Source organism: Musca domestica, unplaced genomic scaffold (genome assembly GCF_030504385.1).
Source record: "Musca domestica strain aabys unplaced genomic scaffold, Musca_domestica.polishedcontigs.V.1.1 1, whole genome shotgun sequence".
In the NCBI taxonomy this organism is placed as follows: domain Eukaryota; kingdom Metazoa; phylum Arthropoda; class Insecta; order Diptera; family Muscidae; genus Musca; species Musca domestica.
This window is the reverse complement of record NW_026712114.1, coordinates 31,732,968-31,757,734: the sequence shown is the minus strand read 5'-3', so window position 1 is coordinate 31,757,734 and position 24,767 is coordinate 31,732,968. Positions and strand designations below refer to the sequence as shown.

The 24,767-nt window shown below is 34.6% G+C and overlaps 1 protein-coding gene across 2 annotated transcripts in view; it reads left to right on the top strand.

Annotated features, from left to right (window-relative positions):
* Nucleotides 1–24,767, top strand: part of LOC101889233 (darkener of apricot like) — a 259,798-nt gene that overhangs the window by 129,062 nt on the left and 105,969 nt on the right. The window lies entirely within an intron of this gene.

Genomic DNA, 24,767 nt, shown 5'->3' with positions numbered 1-24,767 from the left:
TTAGCCACATGTGACTGTGATTTGCTTTTTTTCTTTTGGCGTTTTTTCTGTTTTGTTTGGTTCTTCTAAGCCACGACGAAACACAACTCACGCGACAAAATTTGCATAATCGAAATGGACAGACCAACTAACCGGCCAGCCGGCTGGATTTGCCGAATGTTTGTTTGTCGTCATGTCTTTGAGACATGTGTTCGCCACGAAACACCAAATGGGTGGTGTGGTGTGGTTGTCATTTTATTTTCGTTGTTTGTGTGTGTGTGTGTCGTGTTGTTGGCCGGCCACCTCAAGCTATGATTTCCGCTGATGACAAAGCTTAAAACAACAACAATACAAAGCAGCAAATGAATTGCACCCAGTATAATGACGTTGCAGAGTCATTCATTATGAAATTTAAGAAAATGCCAGTGGCAATACTTGGCAACACCTGGCTTAGATATGAGAATCGGGTTTCGTTGTTGCAGCAAATTTCAAACAATTGGTTAATTGTCACTTTCAAAAGTGATCAATTCTTTTTTCTCTTACAAAGTTTGTGGCCATTGACTTTAACACTGCCAGATTTGGAAAATGGAACTTGAGATCTTGAAAGGAGAAAGAACAAGTTATAAAGCATTAAGTTCGGCCGGGCCAAACATTGAATACCCCCCACTATTTGCAACGAATTTGGAAATTTTCAAAAAATAAAATCCTTAAAAAATTCTGTTAAAATTTTAAAAATACCGAATATAGCCGTTATTGGGTTCTATACGACGTGAACATACATAGGCATTGTTTGTCATAAGCCATTACCATATTCAAATTCGAAACTTGAAATAAACGGTGAATAATTTAGCTAAAATCATCAAAATATCGTATATAAGGAGGTGCCGTTAAATTGGAGCTGTGCGAAGACCTGGACCAGCATAGACAATTTTCTGTCACAGGCTGTAGCATCCATTACGAACTTCAAATACCACATCTGAAACAATTTCGGTGGGTTTTGTACCTAAAATCGTCAAAATACCGAAAATAGGGAGGTACTGATATATGGGGCCTATAGGAAGACCTGGACCTGCACAGACAATTTTCTAGCTGAGAGTGTATTATCCATTTTGAACTTCAAATACCAAATTTGAAACGATTCCCATGAATAATGTCGCTAAATTCATCAAAATATCAAATATCGGGAGGTACCGTTATATGGGGGATATACGAAGACGTGGACCTGCACAGACAATTTTCTGTCTTAGGGTGTAGTATCCATTTTGAACTTCAAATACCAAATTTGAAACAATTCCCGTGAATAATGTCGCTAAAATCATCAAAATATCGAATATCGGGGGGTACGGTATATGGGGGCTACACGAAGACGTGGACCTGCACAGATAATTTTCTGTCTTAGGGTGTAGTATCGATTTTGAACTTCAAATACCAAATTTTAAATTATTTCCGGGAAAAAGGTCGCTAAAATCATTAAAATACCGCATATCGGGAGGTACCGCTATATGGCTATATGATGACATGGACTCGCGCAGACAATCTTTTATCTTAGGGTGTAGTATCCATTTGGAACTTCAAATACCAAATTTGAAACAATTCCGGTGAATAATGTCGCTAAAATCATCAAAGTACCGAATATAGGGAGGTACCGTTTTATGGGGGCTATATGAAAACGTGGACCTACATGGCCTATTTACGAACTTAACCTGCCTACTGGAAAAATAAACATGTGTGCAAAATTTTAGCCATATATCTCAATTCATTCGAAAGATAGCGTGATTACAACAGACAGACGGACATCGCTAAATCGACTTAGAATTGTACGCTGACATGAGTATTTCGAGGAGTTACAAACGCAATGACAAAGTTAATATACCCTCCATAGTATAGTGGAGGGTATAAAAATAATTCATGTCGTGTAGAGTGGCGCCCAATATCAGACTTTGGTATTAGGAGGACAATTTTGAAATAACAAATTTAAATATATTTGAATTTGTGATGTCTCGATATTTTCAATTTGAATAGTAAATAATAGAATTTTAGCTAAGTATCAGAAAACGGATTTTGCATATTTTGACAATTGTTAAAATTTTTAACTTATTTCTTTTTTTAATTATTTTTATTTAATTTTAAAATTTTAAAAATTAAATTTTAATTTTTTAAAAACATATAAATACCGAATTCAGTAACAACATGTAAAACCCGAATTAACATCATATCATTACCTGCTATAGAGAATAACCGCTTACCAGCTGCACTCATTAGTGAAAACGTTTTTTTACAAATGTCGAATTGATATTGAGATCTTTTTTGTGGTATTTCTTTTAGGGCCCGAAATTTTGGGTTCTCAATAATGTATTGTTCAATGTAGGTCCACTTTTTGGTATGTAACGGTCTCCTGTATTCTTTTATACCTTCCAACTTTGAAATCAGGGTATATTAATTGTCATTTCGTTTGTAACATCTCTAATTATTCGTCGTTGACCCCATAAAGTATATATATTCATAATCAGCATAAAATTCTAGGTCAATTTAACGATGTCCGTCTGTCTGTCTGTCCGTCTCTCTGTTGAAACCACCATACATCCCACATTATTTGACGTAGAACGCCAAAATTTAGCAGAACAATTTGTATTGTGTCTAGGATGGTTGGTATTGAAAAAAAAAATATATCGGTTCACCTTTTGGTATAGTCCCCATACAACGGTAACTCCTTCGGTATCGGTACGAATATTCGGTATTTTTAAGATTTTTACCACATTTTTTTACGGATTTGTAGGTCATAATGGATCCTAGTTCGTGTGGCGAAAAATTGTATGTATCGGCATTGATATAGCCCCCATATAACGGTGCCTGCTGACGTTCAGTATTTTTATGATTTATGCCAATTTTTTTTTACGAATTTGTCTGAATATTTGTAGGTCATAATGGGTTCTAGCTCCTGTGGCGGAACATTGCTTGTATAGGTTCACGTTTTGGTATAGCCCCCATATAACGTTACCTCCCGATATTCGGTATTTTCATTATTTTTGCCACATTTCTTCATAATGGGTTCTAATGTTTCCTTTACCCAAGGCGGAGGGTATAAGAAGTTCGGCCCGGCCGAACTTAATGTTTTTATACCCTACACTACAAGGTGGTCAGGGTATTATGTCTTTGTGCATTTGTTTGTAACAGGCAAAAGGAAACGAGATAGACACATGAATCCTTTTTATGATCTGTACAGAATCACATTCTGAGTCGATTTATGCATGTCCGTCCGTCGGTCTGTCCATGTATTTTTGTAAACAAAGTACAGTTCGCATTGATTGTCCTATCCAGATAAAATTTTGCACAAATAATTTGTTTGGCCCAAGGACGATCCCTATTGAAATTTGAGATTATCGGTCAAAATTTAGATATAGCTCCCATATATATCTTTGTCCGATTTGCCTTTTATTGTGCACCAAATGTGTAATATCAGCCCAAATGGTATGGAATTTTGCACGTAGGATCAGATTGGACCTGAAAATAAGTATGCCAAATATGATTGAAATCGGTTCAGATATGGCTATAGCTCCCATATATATTGTTCATCCGATTTGTTTTTTTTTTTGTCCTCCGCAGCCGTAATATGCACTCTGTAACAACAATATTTGGGCAAATATATCAAATACCGCTCAGAAATACATTTGCTAAATTTTATCGAGATCGGTTCAGATTTGGATATAGCTCCCATATATAACTTCGTCCGATTTACCTTTGATTGTGCACCAAACGTCCAATATTTGCCCAAATGGGATGAAATTTGGCACTTACGACCGAATTGAGTCAAGAAGATAGTATGTCAAATTTGGTGAAGATCGGTTCAGATATAGCTATAGCTCCCATATATACTGTTCATCCGATTTGTCATATTTGTTACCCACAGCCGTAATCAAATACAGCTCAGAAATATCTTTGCCAAATTTTATCAAGATCGATTCCGATTTGGATATAGCTCCCATATATATTTTTATCCGATTTCATATTAATTGTGCACCAAATGGGTAATACAAGTCCGAATTTAAAAGATACAAATGCTTCGGCATATTTAGTCCATTGAACTTTAAATTATAATTATAATCATAGCGTGTATGATTGAATTCTCCCATAAAAACTTTTAAATGTTATGCGCAGATCTACTAAATTAGCAAAGTGGCGTAGGGTATCATAAAGTCGGCCCCGACCGACTTTAAGACTTTCTTTACTGGTTTTACTTGTTAATGTGTAGGTTGCTGTCCTAATTTACAACCGACGCAGCTGCAATCCGACATTTTCCGATTTTCAGTATTTTGGAGGATTCCGTCCCAATTTCCAAACAAATCAGATGGAATTTAGATTTACTACTCGCAAAAATATTCAACCTACATTTAGTCTGCATATAAGCGAACCTTCACATTTTATTTTAAAACTCCCTGTTTATACCCTACCTTACCACGAGGTGGTCAGGGTAATATGCCTTTGTGCATTTGTTTGTAATAGGCAAAAGGAAACAGGATAGACCCATAGTTCCCTTTGATGATCTGCATATAATTACATTCTAAGTCGATTCATGCAAGCTGTCCTCCCTCTGTCCAAGTCATTTGTTTTATCCAAGGAATATTGAAATATAAGATAATCGGTCAATATTTAGATATAGCTCCCATATATATCTTCATCCGATTTGCCCTTTATTGTGCATCACAAGTAATAAGTGCCACGCACATAAATACTCTTTTTCCCTTTAGACCTCCTCTCTTAAATGCAATGAAGATGTAAATGTAAACCACAACAACATGAGAAGCTTCAACATAACATCAGTGCTATTTTTGCAGACGAAACTTTGCATGGCAACAAAGATGGCAGAACCACACCAAATAGGCGGTGATGATTGCATTTTCCACCCACTACCAACCGAACAAAGTACAGCATTTAATAAAAGTTATGAGATGGAAATCGTTTTTTTGGATTCCCACAAACCGAAAACAATTCGGCACTAAAGTTATAATGCGTCTGCATTGAGTTAACGATAAATGAAATAGATTCGAAAGAAGCAGCAGCTTTAGCCGTAGTAAGAAATATGGCTAAAGCGACTCTGATTTGCAGCGCACACGACAATCAAAGGTGGGGCAAGTTGTAACACCCTCCATGCGAGACAATTTTTCATTTCATGGTGCTTTTTGTGTAGGCCTATGCCATGCTGTTATATTTTGTGTGAGCGCACGCATGCGCGCTCACTGAATTGAAATTTAATTTTGAAACACCAAAAAAAAGCTAAACTGAAAAGATACTCAAAATCAGATGACGGAAACACCTTGTTTCACGTCATCTGTCTGATGGGTGGGTATGTGTGCATGATTTGAGGCTTTAAATTTTGTTGGAGCTTTTTTTTGTTTTTTTGCTTTTATTTGTGTAATAGTTGGCTTACAATTTCGTTGCATTGCCATGCCTGTTGTTGTGTGTGTATTTTTTTTTTGTTGTTTTGGCTGGAGAGAAAGATTTATTATTTCGGAAGTACTTTTTTTTTATTTAATGTTTTCGGTTGGCTGTAGGTGGATTACTTCATGTCTTTAATTGGGAAATATTGCAAATTAAGAAGATTAATAGGGAAGTGTGTAGTGGATTAAAGAAACACTTTTTTTTTAAGTATGATTAAATGATTTATTGCACAATTCATGTACTCTGGAATAGGTAAATTATTTAAAAAATATATTTTTGACCAGTTGTAAAACGTGATGGAAAAAAAATATTTAAAAAAAAGTAATTATTGCAAAACCTACCAATTCATCCAGAAAAGTAACCGGTGTCATAATTGGACTGCACTTTTTTGAAACATTCTGAGAATCGTAACGTAGCTATGAAAGGTGAGAGCTACAGTGAGATGTTAACCATTTTTGTTATTCAAAATAGAAGAACCCGACATACCTGAAATATAAACAGACATAATTCATGATATTAAAAATCCCACATTCATCTTTTCCAGGCATGTCTAGTCTAATTTTAGACCACCTCACCTCACCCTCTCACCAGCTCATTTGTCATTTGACTGCATTCATATCACAACATTTCTAAACATTAAAATTAATTGCAGTTTTAACATTTGTTTACAAATATTTCCTCATAACAAATAACCAATCATTAAAATTGAATTTCAACAATTCCAATGAGAGAGAGAAACAAAAGAGCAGCCAAGCTAATAAATCATTCATTTTATTTTTTTTTTTTTTTTTCAATTTTTGTGTGTTTGGATTTAAGGCGCAAGCGTTAACACTTTCATTTCGCTTAAAAATCAAATCAAAAACAAGAATGTTTCAAATTTTAACAACTTTTGGAAATTTCAATTCAACAGTAAAAAAACGAAAACAAAAAATGCAATCAACATTTTGGGCTAATTATAATTGAAACAAAAGCAAAACGTGATTGGATTTTTTATATAAAATAAATTCGTGTTGAGAAGTAGTAGATTTGAGAGAAATCTGAAGGTATAGAGCTATGTGTGTTGTAGTGACAAAACTTATACTTCAAAAGAACACGCTAAACTAAAATCTGCTTGGTTGTTTCAAGATGCATTTGTATAATAAATAATTTATATAAATTAAATAATTTATTTATTTTTAATAATTAAATGGAAAATCTAGCAGATTATGAGAGTAGAGCTTAAAATAGAAGACAGGTTTATCGACGTTTTGATTAAAGTTTACATCGCCTCATCCTAAATAGAGGCAGAAAGTTCCCCTCTCTATCCAATTTTTTTGAAATTTTCAGATTAGAATTCTTTGGAATTCGCTGATTATTGCTATACAGGGTGATATGAAAAAAACTGCAACCAACTTCAGACTGCTGTCATTTCTAAGATACTCGTCCGACAGCTGTTACAATTATTCGAGTAACAGCTCATTATATTGTTTACAACCGTACAAAAGCATTTTGTTGAGAATTTTCCAGAAAAAAAGTTTTTCGTGATGGAATTCAGGCGTGATAGTGTGATTTCTTTATATTTGGCTGGAAAACCACAAATGGCTATCGTTAGAGCACTCCAGCATTTAAATGGGAATACATTTTTTGTGTTTCGTACCATCGTTGGTTACCGTGATACTGGTAGCGTAGCCCGACGTCAAGAAAGTGGACAGAAGAAAACAGCAACATCAGCAGAAATGGCTCGAAAAGTAAAGAAGCGACTTGATCGAAACCCGCGTCGCAGTGGCCGAAAAATGGCTCATGGATCATATCGCAATATTCCACTCAGCAAATAATGAAAAATGAGCTCGGGGTTAAGTCATTGAAATTCCCAAAAGTGCAAGAGCTTACACCGCAAAGGAAAGAAAATAGACTCAAAAGAGCTAAAGAGTTGCTTCGCTTAGCCGAAAGTGGTGAACTGCCGAATTTGGTTTTATTCGATGAGAAAATATGCGTTGTCCAGCAGTTTGTAAACAAACAAAATGATCGTGTTTACTTGCCAAAGAGGTCAGCTGAAAATGTGCACCTTCGGCTGGCCATGGTGATGGTGTGGGCCGATGGTATCAAAGCCTTGGGCACGCAAACATTGTGTCCGCAGACCTTTTACATTCCAACAGGACTCATCACCATCGCACTCAGCACGCGCCACCCAAGAATGGTTACAAAATGAGGTTCCTCGCTTCATTTCCAGCGCACAATAGCCAGCAAAATCTCCGGATATCAATCCTTTGGGCTTTTGTGTCTGGAGTATTTTGGAAAGCAAAGTTGACACTAAAAATACCAATGTGTCGATAACCTCAAGCAAGCGCTTCGCCGAGAATAGGCCAAAATACCGCAGAGCAACATTCGGGCAGGATGTGACGGTTTCATTGGCCGTTTAAAGGCCACAATTCGTGCCAAAGGCGAACAAATCTAAACTTATTCTAAAAGTTGATTCTATTTCCGACATTTTTTGCTTTCATCCAATAATATGTAAAAATTATGGCGTTTGACTTTGTTACAATTTTGTTAATACCCTCCACCATACTATATTTGTCATTCCGTTCGTAACTCCTCGAAATACTCATGTTAAGTTCGTAAATGGGCCATATAGGTCCAAGTTATCATATAGCCCCATATAACGGTACCTCCCTATATTCGGTATTTTGAAGATTTTAGCGACATTATTCACCGGAATTGTTTCAAATTTGGAATTTGAAGTTCCTAATGGATACTACAGCCTAAGACAGAAAATAATCTGTGTAGGTCCATGTCTTCGTATAGCCCCCATATAACGGTACCTCCCTATATTCGGTATTTTGATGATTTTAGCGATATTATTTACCGGAATTGTTTCAAAATTGGTATTTGAAGTTTGTTATGTGAACTACAGTCTGTGACAGAAAATTGTCTGTGCAGGTCCAGGTCTTCGTATAGGCCCCTTATATCAGTACCTCCCTATATTCGGTATTTTGACGATTTTAGGTACAATACCCACCGAAATTGTTTGAGATGTGGTATTTGAAGTTCGTAATGGATGCTACAGCTTGTGACAGAAAATTGTCTATGGTGGTCCAGGTCTTCGCACAGCTCCAATTTAACGGCACCTCCTTATATACGATATTTTGATGATTTTAGCTACATTATTCACCGTTTATTTCAAGTTTCGAATTTGAATATGGTAATGGCTTATGACAAACAATGCCTATGTATGTCCACGTCGTATAGACCCCAATATAACGGCTACATTCGGTATTTTTAAAATTTTAACAGAATTTTTTAAGGATTTTATTTTTTGAAAATTTCCAAATTCGTTGCAAAGGGTGGAGGGTATTAAAAGTTCGGCCCGGCCGAACTTACTGCTTTTTAACTTGTTTTTATCTCACCCTGTATAATATTTATAATATAATTTGGATACAAGTACTAAAGTTGGAATTGGGTGAAAGGATAGAGCAAGAAATCGGAAATTTAATTTAGAAGTCACTTTTGGTGTCTGTAGTTAATATATGTATGTGGTTTTGGAAATGTGTACTATAATTGTACAAAAAGTACCAAAAATACAACTAAATCTTGAAATTTGCTATAGATGTCACTATTGGTGTCTGAAGCTTACATAAGAAGGCGATTTTGCAAATGTGTATTATAATTGTTCGTAAAAGTACTAAGTGGTACCAAATTTTGTTATTGAGTGAAGGGATAGAGCTGAAATCCTCTAATTTGATATTGATCTGATGTTTGTTTTGCAAATGAACTTTAATTGTTCGAATAGTACTAAATGGTACTAATTGTGAATCACTGTTGGTGTCTACAATGTAGAGACGTAGATTGTCGTGGATATGCGTACTAAATTTTATAAAATTTGGTATTTGGTAAAGGGATAGAGCTGAAATTCTGGAATTTGATTTGGATGTCACTCTTAGTTTCTAGGGTTTACATTCGTAGGAGACATTGAAATAGGCTGGAACCGGGAAAATTTGATGTGGGTCCATTGTGCAATGGGTTTACTAACATCCTCCTTGGTTAACTTCAGAATGCGAGATTTTGCAGACTTTTTTAGCTAAGCATAAACCCTTTCCTATTATTCTATTCAATGTCTCCTCTTATTTTCTTGGAATATATATTCAACCAATTACCTGGCAATTATTCTCTTAAAATCTTTCAAAATACGCACACGCTTATTGTCCCCTGACAAGTGGTGAACGCGCAATTTGACCAGACATCAAGGCGACAGTGTAATTGTCGTTTTTGTCTTTCAATTCACGTCAAAAGAAACACCTCACGTAAAAAATTTTGCCCCATTAAAAAATGTCTGGCATTTATTTTGTGGCTTCATTTTGTCTGGTCCAAATGAGCGCGTTTTTTTTTTTTGTTAACACCAAAAAAGCATTAGTAGTCTTTTGTTTGAAATAAAATTAAAAAAAAAAAAAAAAAAAAACACACACACACACACACAGTGGGGTTTGACAGCAAACAATCATTTAAACACAAGTTGGGTTTTTTTTTATCGCACACATTTGACAATCTAAAATCTGGTAGCCAAACGTTGATTCCTATCCATTTGCCTCATATCTGTTTCGAGGTATCTATCTCCCTAATGATTTTGATTTATTATCTTTGGCAATTGTTGTTGTTGTTGTTGGAACACCTTGTTTTGCCACTCCATTGTGAATGTTTGAATTGCACTTTGGCGTTTTAATACTTCCCTCTCAGAGGACCGACCTAACTATTCACTCAATGTGACTGATCTATTCAATTGCAATTGTTGTAACAATTATTTAAAACGAAAAAAAAAGAAAAAGAACGCATCATATAACAGTATTTCAAACACTAGGTGTAATAAAAAATCACTTAAATGGCATTTGTAAAACAAATGTCGTCTGAACAATTGCGGAGTATACTTTTTTAGTGCGTCGGACAATGCAATCGCAAGTAATTGCAACATACCCAATGGACCATTCAACCATTACCATTAATATGTGACTAACAAACAAAAAAAAAAACCATCGAACCAATGGTGTTTTTGGTTGTTAGCAACAATATTCCGAAGAGTTTTTGTAATTGCATCGGTGTACACCTCGAGAAATTGGAATATGGTTTAAAAATATCCTCTCCATAGAAACCCTAGTCATTGAAGACATATTACCTGTACAGAAGACCCATAAGAGGACATGGAAGTTCTTTACATTGATTGTCCTGCATGAGAATATGTGGTTCACCGTGAAGCACATTGTCGAACAACAATATAGAAAAAAGAAACAGAATATTACTGCTATAGCCCAAAGTGGTAATTTGGATATTGCTTGTCACACAGCTACGAAGCCATCGCTGACTTACGCGTGTCATTAATTGATGATTTTTAATTCGCCACCGAAATATTATGATTTTTAACCCGCCAACTTCAGTAAAAGATAAGATCTTCGCCAACGGCCCAGCGTAGATTCAATACCCCAAAACTGGAATTCGTAGGGCTATCATTTTTTTGCCTGCAATGATCCTGTGTTCGTAGTAAATCATTTGGTTCCGATTAATTAGCGGCATGCCATTATTTTTTTATTATTATGCAATAATTTTCCGATCACTTATCTAAAAATAATAATCGTTACCGTGATACTGGTAGCGTAGCCCGACGTCAAGGAAATAGACGGAAGAAAACAGCAACATCAGCAGAAATGGTTCGAATAGTAAAGAAGCGACTTGTTCGAAATCCGCGTCTTAATGGACGCAAAATGGCTCGTATGCTGAAAATACCGCAATATTCCATCCGGCAAATATTGGAAAATGAGCTCGGGGTAAAGCCTTGGAAATTCCAAAAAGTGTAAGAACTTATACCGCAAGGGAGAGAAAATAGACTCAAAAGAGCTAAAAAGTTGCTACGCTTCATTGAGGTTCCTCGCTTCATTTCCAGCGCACAATGGTTACCAAAATCTCCGGATACCAATCCGTTGGACTATTGTGTCTGGAGTATTTTGGAAATCAAGGTTGGCAATAAAAAATACCAAAGCGCTTCGCCGGGAATGGGCCAAAATACTGCAGAGCAACATTCGGGCAGCGTGTGACGGTTTCATTGGCCGTTTGAAGGCCATAATTCGTGTCAATGTTGACCTATTCGAACAAATCTAAACTTATTCTAAAATTTAATGCTATTTCCGACATTTTTTTGCTTTCATTCAAAAAATTTAAACAAATTATGGCGTTTGACTTTGTTGCAGTTTTTTTATCTCACCCTGTAGAAGACCTTGCCATCGAAGATCCTAAAAGATGGTTTAATATTACGACCTCAAAAATGTCTTCTAGTAAAAGGGACCGTAGAGATCATGTGAAAGGAATTCTGGCTTTAGAGATCCTGTAAACGATATTGTAGCCATATAAGCAATTTACAAGGTCCATAGATATTCTCCAAACGCTCCTCTACCATGTAAATGGTCCCCTAACTATGGAAGAGTTGTAGAAGGTACGATATCCAAGACGTGTCCTAGCTACATAAATCTTGTAATGAACATTCTTGTTATAATAATACCTCTAAAGAATAGTCTCGTCGTGAAAGAAATGATATTCAGGTCAAAGTGTTTCCACAAAAGTGGTCTTGGTCTTAGAACGAATATGAAGAGGTATTCAAGCTACCGAAGCTCCGCAACACGCTTTCTAATCAGTAAATGTTTAATACAATATTTACTGATTAGAAAGCGTGTTGCGGTTCCACCGACTATAGGCAATTTTATATGGGAGCTGTAAAAATTATGATAGTTAAATGTAAATGAACTTTTAGCCTTGGAAGGCTTTTTCAAATGTCTTCAATTCACAGAAGATCTATAAAATGTCTTCTGATCACAGATGACTTTTAACAGGGGGTCCAATTTCCCCAAAAGCCTGTAAAGGATTTCCATTCAAACAAATTTCTGAAAAAATCTGCACATATGTTTAACCTTGAACTATGAAAAATGCTCTTAGAATGTAAACCGCCCAACCCTCTTAATAAATTCCTATACGAGTATGGTCCCACCATTTTGCATGGACCCCATTTTTGATTTTTGGCGTTTGGAAGGTTTCAGCTAACACCTTCAACCAAATTTATAAGCTGGGACGACCGACTTTAAACGTTTTGAAGGTGTTGGAAATTTTTTTTTTTTTTTGCCAAATGTTCGTAATTTTATATTTTTTCCATCTGAATGTACCGAACACATCCATTTTTATATGTTATCTTGAAACCAAATAAATGCTGTTCAATAGGGCGGATACGTGTAGTCATTACTTATACGAACCCCATTCCAAGCAATTTTAAAATCAAATTAAGTGGCAACCAAGAATTTTTGGAATTTTCCATACATTTGATTTGGTCATAATTTATATATTCACATGGTAGAGGGTATAAAAATTTCAGCCAGACAGAATTTAACCTCCTTTTAATTTCAATATTTTATTTTTATGCAAATACATGCAATACAACATGACGGCTTAGTGGTGCCATTATTTATACGATCTCCCTTCTTATGTTAAAAATAAAGTTTGGGGGAGCATGCTGCACGCTTCTTATTCCCAATTTAAAAAAAAAAAAAATATATATATATATATATATATATATATCAAAAATAATTACATATTTTTTTCTAATATCCTTCAATTTGTTCTTTTCTTTCTAGGTAAGTGTCTATTTAATTCCAATTATTATTTAAAAAAAAAATAATACATTTTTGTAAGTACCAACCACAAATCAATTTCTCTCAGTGTAGCAAAGTCTATTGCATTATTATTATTATTGTTAGTTAGTGAATTGCATTTGTTTGGTGGTTCACTTGTTGACCAGTTGTGTAAATTTGATGTTTTTATTTTTTGCTCTTTTAAAATTGTGCAGAGTGCTAAAACAAGTTACCATTTTGGTCGTGCCGCACTAAATTTGGTGTTGGAGCGTGTAAAATACGAACGAACAATCAAAGCTTGTAATAATAATAACAAAATGATGTTGGCTGACTGGCTAGCCAGGCTGGCAGTTGGTAACTGTTATTTAATAGATTTAGTTGTCTGATTCTGTTCGACCTTTACCATCAAGATTTTATTGTCGTTTCTTGGTTTGGCAATAATTAGTTATGTTCTCAATTATTTTTATTATTAATTTTTTTATAATGACTTTATTTGACTGAAATGCATTGGAATGTTTTAAGGGACTTGAGGAATTTCTTAGAAACAATTAGGAAGGCATTTAGGAATGTCGTGAGCTTTTAAAAAATTTGAGACACCCGAAAGCAATTTAATATACATGTCATATAATAAAAAACAGTAAAGAATGTCCTAAGGTCGGGCGGGCCGACTTTATGATACCCTACCACACTTTGCTAATTAAGTAGAGCTCCACATAACAAGTGTTTTATGGTAGAATTCAATCATATACGCTATGATTATAGTTATAATTTAAAGTTGAAAGGACTGAATATGCCGAAGCATTTGTATCTTGTAAATTCGGACTTGTATTGCCCATTTGGTGCAAAATTAATTTGAAATCAGATATAGATATATATGGGAGCAATATAAAAATCTGAACCGATCTCGATAAAATTTGGCAAATATATTTCTGAGTTGTATTTGATATATTTCCCTGAATATCGTTGTTACAGAGTGCATATTACGGCTGTGGGTAACAAATACAACAAATCGGATGAACAATATATATGGGAGCTATAGCTATATCTGAACCGATCTTCACCAATTTTGGCACACTACCTTCTAGACTCAATTCGGTCGTAAGTGCCAAATTCCATCCCATTTGTGCAAATATTAGACGTTTGGTGCACAATAAAAGGTGAATCGGTCGAAGTTATATATGGGAGCTATATTTAAATTTTTACCGATTATCTCCAATTTCAATAGGGTTCGTCCTTGGGCCAAACAAATGTTGTTTGGAAAATTTCATCTCAATCGGATAATAAATGCGACCTGCATTTTGTTCACAAGAATACATGGACAGACGGACAGACGGACTGACATGCATAAATCAAATCAGAAAGTGATTCTTTGGAGATCCTCAAAAGTAACTATGGGTCTATCTCGCTTCCTTCTCCATGTTACAAACAAATGCACAAAAACCTAGAATATTAGGATTTACAAAGTTGGAGCAAAATCGGATTATTGCTTTTGTTGATTGAGTGGACCGATATTGTCCAACTGACCTGACACTGACGCAAACATTAGGGTTGGCAAAGTTGGATTATGATTTCTCTTTCTGTGCAGAAAATATATTTTTTGAAAATTTCGACATTTTGTGGGGGAGGTACCAGAAGGAGTAGACCGATGTTGTCCATTTCCGACCTCGATCTAAGTTTGACAAAAATATTACGATGTAGCAAAGCGGTTATTCCCTTCGAGAGTTATCGTGCGCATCAGCCAGTCAGAAAGACGGAGGGACATCGCTAGATCGACTCCAAATGTCCTGGAACGGATTTGGTCCAAAGAGACCTAGGGTCTAAAACCCTTATTTCGACTGGTCACATTTCAAATGATATATACCTTCTCTAACCGTATGGCCGAGGGTATAATTAGAATTTACTTGGCGTATACTCATTGCAATCTACTTTACAAAATATTAATCATACGACTATGTATTAATATTAATCGTACGCAATGTGCGATAAATCTTATTTTTTTTTAACTTATGCTCTAATTTGTTTGTAATTAATAATTTTAATAATTAAGAATTTTATTTTCGATTCCAAAATACAAAAACACATATTTTTCATATGTAGGAGCCTATCTGTGGCGGAAACTTAGCCACTGGCCTTTTATTGTATTTTAATTTAATTTTTTTTATTGTTTTCTTTTGACATAAAATATTACCAAAATTACGACGGCCAACGCCCATGTCCATTCGTAATCCGTAGTTATCATTAACAAGACATTAAATTACAAATATTTTCCAAAACAGCTTAAAAATTATTGTTACTGGTATTCAGAGCTTTGTGTTGGCTATTGTCTACAGCAATCCATGACAATTGGTGGTAATAACAATAAAACAAGAACAGCAAAACAGCAAAAACACCACAATTGTGGACAATTGTTAAGTGAACATTAAATAAACATAAAGAAACGGTTCTGAACAAAAACTTTAATACTTGTTCTTGGTTCAATAAAAATTCATGAAAATTGTTTTATAAAATATGCAACACCTATTTTTTATTATTCGACAATTACCTTGTTCAGATGTTGACAAATCAATGTCTTTATTCATCAAAAAAAAAAAAAAGATGTGGAGTGAATAAAAAATTCTATTGAAGCCCACTCGGTTTTTATTCAATAGAGAATTCAACTATTTATTGCCGTAATGACTTGAAATGGAATAAATAACTGAGACTTTTTTTGCTGTCTTAATTTTGCCCATAATTAATTAACAGCTACAGTAATTATTGTAAATATTGAAGTGGGAAACTCAAGTATGAAATTTAACAAAGTTGACGATATAAGGGGAGGTTGGATCAAAATGCTAGACAATGTGAAAATCTATCTGTGATAAATTCAGCAATGTGAACGATATTGGGAATAATACGAGCAATGTTAGAAAAGGAGACCGCCTTTCAGGATTATATCCCTGATGATCCTTCAAAGAATATTCTTAAAATATTCAAAATTTAAGCTTTCATAGTCATCAAAAGAATCTTAAAAATGTTAACATTCGTTAAGAAGGTTTTTCCTTCAAATAAAATTTAAAAAAAATTAGTAAAAATTTCTTTCCTTAAAAATAAAATTTGTTAATTTTGAGAATATATATTGTAGAGTATTTAGTGCTCAACAACACCACATAGTGGTAAGGGTACCATGTATTTGTGCATTTGTTTGTAACATGGAAAAGGAAGCGAGATAGACCCATACTTACTTTTACATGTCAATCCATCCATCCATATATTCTTGTGAACAAAATGCAGGTCGCATTTTTTATCCGATTGAGATAAATTTGGTAAGCTCTATTTGCTTGGCCCAAGGACGAACTCTATTGAAATTGTGATAATCGAATCCAATTTTAATATAGCTCGCATATATCTTCAATTGATTTCGTGTTAACTGTGCACGAAATTGCCAATATAAGTCCACCTGACCTAACTTTTGTCACATCCAACCGAATTCAATCTACAATCAAGTGAAGCAAATTTGGAGAAAATCGGTTCAGATATAGATATAGTTCCCATATTTATACATTGTGAGATAAAAAAACTGCAACAAAGTCATACGCAATAATTTTTACATTTTTTTTTAAATTTTATTGAATGAGAGCAAAAATTTAGAAAACAGCATCAAATTTTAGAATAAGTTTTGATTAGTTCGAATTAATCACCTTTGGCACGAATTATGGCCTTCAAACGGCCAATGAAACCGTCACACGCTACCCGAATGTTGCTCTGTGGTATTTTGGCCCGTTCCCGGCGAAGCTCTTGCTTAAGGTGATCAACACTTTGGTATTTTTTAGTGCCAATCTAGCTTTCCAAAGTATTCCAGACACAATAGTCCAATGGATTGGTATCTGAAGGTTTTGATGACCATTGCTCGCTGGAAATGAAGCGAGAAACATCATTTAGTAATCATTCTTGGGTGACGCGCGCTGAGTCCTGTTGAAATGTCCTAGGTCTGTGGACAAAATGTTTGCCTACCAAAGGCTTTAATACTACCTTCAGAATATTTTCGCGATAATATTCGGCATTTATTATGATGCCACAATCGATTACTACGAGCGGAGAGCGACCATCGGCTGTTATGGCGGCCCACACCTTCACCATGGCCGGCGCATGAGTTCTCGTGGCCAACCGAAGGTGCTCATATTCAGCTGACCTCTTTGACAAGTAAACACGATTTGTTTGTCTACAAACTGCTGGACAAGGAAGGTTTTCTCATCGAAGAAACCCAAATTCGACAGTTCATCACTTTCGGCCAAACGAAGCAACTCTTTAGCTCTTTCGAGTCAATTTTCTTTCTGTTGTGGTGTAAGTTGTTGCAATTTTTGGTATTTCAATGGCTTTACCCCGAGCTTATTTTTCAATATTTGCCGAATGGAATATTGCGATATGTTCAGCTCACGGGCCATTTTTCGACCACTGCGACGCGGGTTTCGATCAAGTCTCTTCTTTATTTTACGAACCATTTCTGCTGATGTTGCTTTTGCCTTCCGTCCACTTGACGTCGGGCTACGCTACCAGTATCATGGTAACGAGCGATGGTACGAGACAAAAGATTTATTCACATTTAAATGCTGGAGTGCTCTAACGATAGCCACTTGTGGGTTTTCAGCCAAATATAAAGAAAGCACACTACCACACTTGAATTCTATCACGAATAACTTTATTTGTGCGAATTTCTCACCAAAATGCTTTTGTAAGCTTGTAAACAATATAATGAGCTGTCACTGAAATAATTTTAACAGCTGTCGGATGAGTGGAGTAGAGTAGAAATGACAGCAGTCTGAAGTTGGTTGCAGTTTTTTCTTCTTACCATGTATATGTTTTATCTGATTGGGTGTTTAAGTTCCTCACATTTGTACTATGCATTCGACAACAATGAAATTTGGTACCAGTTGTCAGATACAGCCCAGAAATACCTCTGCCAAATTTTATAAAGATCGGTTCAGAGTTGGATGTAGGTCCCATATATATCTTCCACCGATTTCGGGTTATTTTCGGTGCATCAAATGGCCAATATCAGTCCAAATGACCTGAATTTTGGCACATCCGACCCAATTCAGTCTAGAAGCAAGTATATAAATTTGGTGAAAAACGGTCCAGATTTAGCTATAGCTCACATATATATGTTTCATTCTTATTTGGTATTTAAGTCCCTCACATTCGTAATATGCGTTGGACAACAATGATATTTGGTACAAGACATCTTATAGAGCTCAGAAATACATTTACCAAATTTTATCGAGATCGGCTAAGATTTGGATATAGCTCCCATATTTATCCTTTATCCGATTTCAGGTTTATTGTGCATATAATGACTAATGTCAGCCCAAATGGAGTTAATTTCGGGACGTACGTCTCCATTTTATGCAATTCGGCTCCGAAATATATATTTTTTAATATAATTCTTCTCGATGTGATATCATGTGCTCTATTGCAATGTTATGTCTTTTATACCAAGATTAAAATGTCTCCGTCAAATGTTGTGAAAATCGATTGGATTTGCCGCCCATATATTAGTTCCCTCTGAAATCAATCTATATCTGCTCTAAAGCCATATTTTGATAGGTGCCACGATCTACTTCAAATAGATTCTCTTTGTTAGGGGGGCTCTACTAAATATATATATATATATAGTGGTGAAGGGTGTGATATAGTCGGCCCCGCCCGACTTTTGACTTTTATGGTTTTTATAATATTATTTTTTTTTTTTTACAAAAAAAAACCTACTCTATTTCACTTTTATGCTTCTGCTAATTGTTGGTTTTTTCCTCTGTAGGTTTTTTTCGGTGTTAACCACCAACCTTTTTTTTTTTTTTGCTATTGTTGCTGTTGTTGTATCTGATTGTTAGCAACTTAACAACCTTTTGTTAATTGCTTTTCTTAACATTGACACAATTTGTTAAATCAAGCGTTAAATTATATATTTATGTATTTAATTTTGAAGTCACATTTGTATGTATAGCAATTATAATTTAAAGTGTGAAATTCGGAGATTTGTTAAATAAGTAAATAAAAAAATTATATTCTGCGGGTTCATCGGGTTTTCAAATATTGAATATCCAATGTCTAAAGCTAGTTTGATATTTTGAGAAATATTTTCTATTATATCCCCCTTCAAATAATCCATATTATTATGACTTCTATAGTCTTTTTCAGAAGCATCCGTGGCTGAGATAAAAAAAACTGCAACAAAAAAAAACGACATAATTTTTATATTTTTTTTTTATTTTATTGAATGAAAGTAAATAATGTCGGAAATAGCATTACATTTTATATTAAGTTTAGATTTGTTCGAATCGGTCATCTTTGGCCCATTCCCGGCGAAACGCTTGCTTGAGGTGATCGACACCTTGGCATTTTTTAGTGTCAACCTTGCTTTCCAAAATACTCCAGACACAATAGTCCAAGGGATTGGTATCCCGAGATTTTGGTGGCCATTGTGCGCTGGAAATGAAGTTAGGAACCTCATTTTGTAACCATACTTGGGTGGCGCGTGCTGAGTGCGATGATGCTGAGTCCTGTTGGAATGTCCAAGGTCTGCGGCCAAAATGTTTGCGCGCCCAAGGCTTTAATACAACCTCCAGAATATTTTCGCGATAATATTCGGCATTTATTCTGATGCCAAGGTCGATTAATACGAGCGGAGAACGACCATCGGCTGTTATGTCGGCCCACATCATCACCTTGGCCGGCGCTTGAGTTCTGGTGGCCAACCAAAGGTTCACATTTTCAGCTGACCTCTTTGGCAAGTAAACACAATCATTTTGACGGATTACAAACTGCTGGACAATGAATGTTTTCTCATCGGAGAAAACCAAATTCGGCAGTTCACTACTTTCGGTCAAGCGAAGCAACTCTTTAGCTCTTTTGAGTCTATTTTCTTTCCGTTGCGGTGTAAGTTCTTGCAGTTTTTGGAATTGCAATGGCTTTACCCTGAGCTAATTTTTCAATGTTTGTCGAATGGAATATTGCGATATGTTCAGCTTATTTTACGGCCACTGCGATCAAACTGCGGGTTTCGATCAAGTCGCTTCTTTACTTTTCGAACCATTTCTGCTTAACATCGGGTACAAGGCACAAAATAATTACTCACATTTAAATGCTGGAGTGCTCCAACGATAGCCACTTGTGGTTTTCCAGCCAAATATAAAGAAATCACACTATCAAGCTTAATTCCATAATGAATAACCTTTTGGAAAATTCTCACTAAAATCCTTTTGTATGATTGTAAACAATATAATGAGCTGTCACTGGAAAAAATTTAACAGCTGTCGGACGAGTGGCTTAGAAATGACAGCAGTCTGAAGTTGGTTGCATTTTTTTCATCTCACCCTATATTTTTAAAACTTAATTTTTGTCTCATTGACAGTCCTTAAAAAAGTATTCTTAATAATCCATGCTTCAGGTTCCGATTGGTTAATTGATTGATTGCTCTTCATAAAATATTCATAAAGACCGATAGTCCTCGAAAAATATACATTCAGTTCCTCGTCTATGACTCTAATAGTCCCTAAAAATATTCTTTAAAATACATTCAGTTCCTCGTCTTTGGCTCTAATAGTCCCTAAAAATATTCTTTAAAATACTTTCAAATTTGGGGGTCTGATAGTCCTTCAAAAATTGTCTCTAAAACTCCTCGTTGACACTGGTCGTCCTTTATGTCTAAGGTTTTGTTAGTCTTTGAAAACAATTTCTAAAAATCCACATCAGAGACTTTGATAGTCCTTCAAAAAATATTTTTTATAAATCAACATTTAATACTTTAGAAAATTTTTAAAATAACCATATCTGACACTCCTTCTCCTAATATTCCTAATAAATTCACATTTTAGGCTCTGATGAGCCTTAAAAATGTGTCTTAACAAATTCAAGGTCTGAAGTATTGTGTAGTACTTAAATAAAAAATCATTTTCAGGTTTTCACGCTTATTGTCCTGAACATAAATATCTCAGATAGTCCTTAACATTTTTTTTAAATATTTTTTTTGAAATTCACGTTTAGGCTAAATAATATTCACCATTAATTCTTTTTAAAGAGTCCTTAACTAAACATTCTTAAAATTAGTTTTATAAATTTCCAAAAAATCCTTAAAAAATTATTTTAATGCATTAATCGTCCTTGTGATAGCCTCACGAATTTTTCTTCAAAAATCCGCTAATCTAATGGTTTTTCAAAAATCTTAAAATCTCCATAAAGTATTCAAAATAATCCAATTTTTAAGATCTGACAGTCCTTAAAAATATTCTTTACAAATTCATTCAAGTATCTCTAGTTCAGATATCTCTCTTCAGAAATATTCTTAAAATATCTACGATTTTAACTTCGATAGAGCTTTCAAAAGGCTTCCTAAGAGGTTTTAACTTCTTTTCTTAAAGAATCCCTCCCTTGATTACCATTTTATTTTAATTTCAGTATTTTCACTAAAAATATTCCACACCGTATTTAAGCGCTGATAAGCGTACTCCAACCTCATGCCGCAACACATATCCACAAAAAATATATTTTTACATTTCTTTTTTATTTTCTCTCTACATGCAAATAAAAAATAAATATTAATCAATGTAGGAGATTAAATGAAAATGTAAATTGTCCAGCCCTGTTGAGGCATTTCAAAAGTAGCCGCTTCCATGGAAAGCCATAAAAGTTCATTGTAACGCGTTTTGTATTTTTATTTTCATAACCAACAATTGTGGCGGACAAGTTACCGCAAAAAGTCATTGTTTGACGTCTGTAGTTGTTTTTTTTTTAAGTTCGCACAAAAAAGTGAAATAATTTCAATATTACACCAACTTACTTTCCAATGATAGATGTAATCAATTTTTTATCTCAAAAAAACAGAGATATTGTGTCAATTAGGAAAATGTAATCTATTAAAAAAAGTGGAAGTGTTTGTATGTGCCTAAAAACTGGTTACATTTATTGTTGTTGTAATCCCGCCCCGTCATCTCACCGGAGATATACAAATAAATCACAAAATGGAAATTGATATCTTGTTTTTTTTTTTTTTTTTCAGTTGGCAGAAGTAAAATGTGGCGAAACATGCCACAATTTAAAATGAATAGCCACTGACAAGTACATAAATACAAAATGTCAAACATAATTACATGGACCATTTTTCGTTTGATTTGTGTGTTGCAATGTTTTTTTTTTTTGTCGTTTTCAAAATTTATGTTGATTCATTGATCTGTACGAAATTTCCAAAATTAAATTAAGAAACGACATCATCGTCATACACAGTAGGCATTATTTTCAGCTTATATGGATTTAGATTTCTGGTATAATTTACATTTGATTGACGGTCACAGATCATCGTTTCATTGTTGCATCTCCATATGGAGATGATTTAAAACAGTAATAACGAATTTCGATACGCCGGCATTTTTAAATAAAATTTTGTATTTTATATTCAATAACCTAATAGCTGACAATTTGATTGTGATTTACGAATTGCCATATTTGGTTGGAGTGAAACAGAACGAATCATTGATATATCGAAATGAAGTTGCGGTACGTATTTGATTTTGTTTAATTAGAGAATTATTCTAAATAATTAATATTAAAAGAGATAAGTGGAAAAAAAGCATTTAATGTCCCTCAAAATCGATCTAAAACATTCACCATAGTTCTTCAGTGCTAATCGCTAGCAAGCCATTCAATTAATTCGTAAAAAATTAAGTCGTAACAAAAAATCTGAATTATCCTTCGGAAAACATTGTCAAAGTCTGAAAAATAATTGTAAAAGTAGGTTATAGTTCTCCGAATCCTTAAAAAAATCCTTTAAATACACAAATTGTGGTTTGAAAAATTCCTGGCAGTCTCTCAAAATAGTTTTTAAAAATGACTTATAAATATATATACCCGTTGCATTAGATCCATGACTTCACCTTGAAAGTCGGTCAAACTAAATAATAATAGTTCTTCAAACATTTAAATAACTGAAGCAGATGGAAAAGCACGATGAAGGTACATGATATGCTTCCTCTGGTAATACTTTCAAAACAATCCAAAAATTTTGCTAAAAAAAACAAATTATATGAAATTCACTATTATAATTTGGACAATTCTTAAAAGAAATCAAATTCAAAAATTTATCAAAAAAAAAAAAAAAAAAAAGAATAAAAATAAAGAAAATAAATAAATAAAAATAAAAAAACATGTTTTTACTAAACTCGAATCAGTCTTCAAAAATTTAAATAGAGATAAAGGGATATGCATCCTCTGGTGGTACTCTAAAAAATCCAAACATTTTGCAAAAAAAAATAAAAAAATAAATCCTTTAAAACATATAATTTGAAATTAACTCTTATAATTCTGTAGTTCTCTTACTATCGATTTTCCACGATTTTTATGGCTAGAGAGGGTATACAGAGTAAAATAAAAAAACTGCAACAAAGTCAAACCACATAATTTTTACATTTATTTTTTATTTTATTTAATTTTATTGAATTTAATTTTATTATTTAATTTTATTGAATGAAAGCAAAAAATGCAGGAAATAGCATCAAATTTTAGAATTAGTTTAGATTTGTTCGAATTGGTCACCTTTGGCTCGAATTATGGCCTTCAAACGGCCAATGAAACCGTCACACGCTGCCCGAATGATGTTCTGCGATATTTTGGACCATTCCCGGCGAAGCGCTTGCTTGAGGTGATCGACGCTATGGTATTTTTTAGTGCCAACCTTGCTTTCCAAAATACTTCAGACACAATAGTCCAACCGATTGGTATCCGGAGATTTTGGTGGCTATTGTGCACTGGAAATGAAGTGAGGAACCTCATTTCTTAGGTGGAGCGTGCTGAGTGCGATGGTGCTGAGTCCTGTTGCAATGTCTGCGTCGAAAATGTTTGCATGCCCAGGGCTTTAATTCACCCTCCAAAATATTTGCACGATAATATTCGGCATTAATTTTGATAAATACGAGCGGAGAGCGACCATCGGCTGTTATGGCACTTGAGTTCTGGTGGCCAACCGAAGGTGCACATTTTCAGCTGACCTCTTTTCAGCAAGTAAACACGGTCACTTCGTTTGTTTACAAACTGCTGGACAACGAATGTTTTCTCATCGGTGAAAACCAAATTCGGCAGTTCACCACTTTCGCCAAGCAAATCAACTCTTTAGCGCTTTTGAATCTATTTTCTTTCCCGTGCGGTGTAAGTTCTTGCACTTTTTGGAATTTCCAAGGCGGTACCCCGAGCACATATTTCAATATTTGCCAAATGGAATATTGCTATACGTTCAGCTCACGAGCCATATTTTGGCCACTGTGACGCGGATTTCGATCAAGTTGCTTCTTTACGTTTCGAACCATTTCTGCTGATGTTGCAGTTTTCTTCCGTCCACTTCCTTGACGAGATAGAAAAAATGTATTCACAGTTGAATGCTGGAGTGATCTAACGATAGCCACTTGTGAATTCCATTACAAAAATTTTTTTTCTGTAAAATTCTCACCAAAATGCTTTTGTACGCTTGTAAACAATAAAATGAGCTGTCACTGGAATAATTTTATCAGCTGTCGGAAGAGAGGCTTAGAAATGACAGCCGTCTGAAGTTTGTTGCAGTTCTTTCATCATTGAAGGCCATAACTTGTGTCAAAGCTGACCAATTCAAAGAAATCTAAACTTATTGTAAAATTTGATGCTTTCTCTGATATTTGTGCTTTCATTCAATAAAATTAAAAAAAATAAAAATTATTGAATTTGACGTTG